Below are 2,532 nucleotides of genomic sequence, written 5' to 3' on the forward strand. Positions count from 1 at the left end.
GAGGGGGAAAATGGTTAATTTCACAAAAAAATTCTCATCATAATAGTAAAGTAATGAAACTATGTTTTTGTTACGTTAAGTACGGGCATTTGTATCTATATCCGCTTTTTGGGTCACGTTTTAATTTGTGCTCACTTTGCAAAAAAAATTGCAAGCGTACCCACTTTTTCGCGTAACTTCAGCATACGGGGCAGGAGTAGCAAAGACAATCACGCAAAACTTCAGCATTCTAGTAGACGGGCCTAAAGTAGCAAAAATTGTTGAACCAAGTGTGCTGAAGTTTTTGTTTGTAATTGCTGAACTTAAGCATAGTAGCTGAAGTTTTGTTCTCCATTTGCTGAAGTTTTTGTTTGTAATTGCTGAACTTAAGCATAGTAGCTGAAGTTTTGTTCTCTATTTGCTGATGTGATGAGTCATCACTTGCTTTTAAATTGAATTTTGTGTTCCGAGGCCTTGAAAGCCTCATTTAGTGTCACCTCGATTTTCGTGCGCAATCCGGGCGCGTAGCCGGAAAACTTAAATGTGAAAATCTGTGAAAAATAAGTTTTGACTATAGAATGAATTAATTTTAACTTCGGTAAACGTTTTGGGTAAACGAACTCGGACCCGTGATTTGACGGTTCCGGAGGGCCCGTAGGAAATTATGGGACTTAGGCGTATGCCGGGAATCGAATTCTGAAGTCCCAAGCCCGAGAAATGAATTTTTTTAAAGTGTTGATTTCCTGTTAATTCAAGTTGTTAAAAGGATTAAAATGAAAGAGTTAGAATTTCTATATATTTCGTGGCTTGCCTAGCTTCTACGAGTAGGCGTCATCACGACCCCCGAGGGTGGGAAATCAGGTCGTGATAAGTTGGTATCAGAGCTCTAGGTTACACAGGTCTCACAATTCACGGACAAGCTTAGTAGAGTCTAAGGGATCGGTACGGGGACGTCTGTATTTATCCTCTAGAGGCTACAGAGTTAGGAAAAACTTCACATTTGTTCTTTCTGTCGTGCGGTTTGGTTTCTCAAATACTAATTAAATTTCTACTTTGTTCTTTCGCAGATGACGAGAACACACGCTTCCTCATCCACCGCTCAGCAGCCCGAGCCCCCAGTAGCAGCTCCCACGAGGGGCAGAGGGCGAGGCCGTGCTAGAGGCCGAGGTAGGGGCAGAGCTCAGCCCTGAGCAGCAACACCAGTGGCGGAGCCTCAGGTTGACTTTGATGACAAGATTCCGGCCCCAGCAGTTCCGGTGGGCCCAGCTCAGGTCCCAGAGGGGTTTATTGCCACCCCAGTTCTTCAGGATGCTCTGGTCCATCTAGTGGGCCTTATGGAGAGTGTCACCCGGGCAGGCTTGCTTCCTGTAGCACCAGCCATCTCTCAGGCTGGAGGAGGAGCCCAGACTACTGCTACTTGCACTTCGGAGCAGGTAGCTCCCCAGATTCAGACTCCAGCGGTTCAGCCAGTTGGAGCAGATCAGCCGGGTGTGGTAGCTTAGACCGGTAATGGAGCAGCTATGTCTGTCGATGCTTTATGGAGGCTGGATAGGTTCACCAAGCTCTTCACTACTACTTTTAGCGGTGCATCTACTGAGGATCCCCAGGATTATTTAGACAGTTGTCACGAGGTTCTCAAGAACATGGGGATAGTTGAGACCAATAGGGTCGATTTTGCCACTTTTCGCTTGTCTGGATCCGCCAAGACTTGGTGGAGAGATTATTGCTTGGCTAGACTAGCTGGATCGCCAACCTTGACTTGGGAGCAGTTTGCACAACTATTTTTGGAGAAGTTTCTCCCCATCACTCAGAGAGAGGCCTATCGGAGGCAGTTTGAGCGTCTCCATCAGGGTTGCATGACTGTTACCCAGTATGAGACCAGATTCATCGACTTGGCTCGTCATGCTCTTGTCATACTTCCTACCGAGAGAGAATGGGTGAGGAGGTTTATTTGACGGTCTTATTCAGCCGATTCATCTTCAGATGGCTAGGAAGGCAAGGAGTGAGATCACTTTCTAGGAGGCGACCAATGTGGCCAGGAGAGTGGAGATGGTTCTATCACAGGGAGATGGTCATTGGTCGGACAAGAGGCCCCGTCATTCAGGCAGATTCAGTGGTGCCTCGTCTGGAGGCAGGAATTCGTATGGTAGAGGCCATCCTCCTAGGCCCTTTTAGTCAACACTTCAGGTTTCTCACGGTGCTTCAGGTGGCTGTGGTTCTCACATGCAGTATTCTAATCAGAAGCCCTACAGTGCACCACCAGCTCCTATCAGTGCACCACGGCTCCAGAGTTTTCGGGGTGGTCATTCAGGTCGCCAGGGTCAATCTCAGTTTCCTCAGCCACAGCACTCAGGTGGATGCTATGAGTGTGGTGAGTATGGTCATATCAGGAGGGCTTGTCCGAGATTGGTGGGTACTCAGTCGCAGCAGCAGGGTTCTCGTGCTATGGTTCAGGCACTAGGTGTTCCACAGCCCGCCCAGCCAGCTAGAGGTGGGGGTAGAGGTGCTAGAGGTAGAGGTAGAGGTGCTAGAGGTGGAGCTCAGACCGCTAGA

Source organism: Nicotiana tabacum, chromosome 1 (assembly GCF_000715075.1).
Source record: "Nicotiana tabacum cultivar K326 chromosome 1, ASM71507v2, whole genome shotgun sequence".
Lineage (NCBI taxonomy): Eukaryota > Viridiplantae > Streptophyta > Magnoliopsida > Solanales > Solanaceae > Nicotiana > Nicotiana tabacum.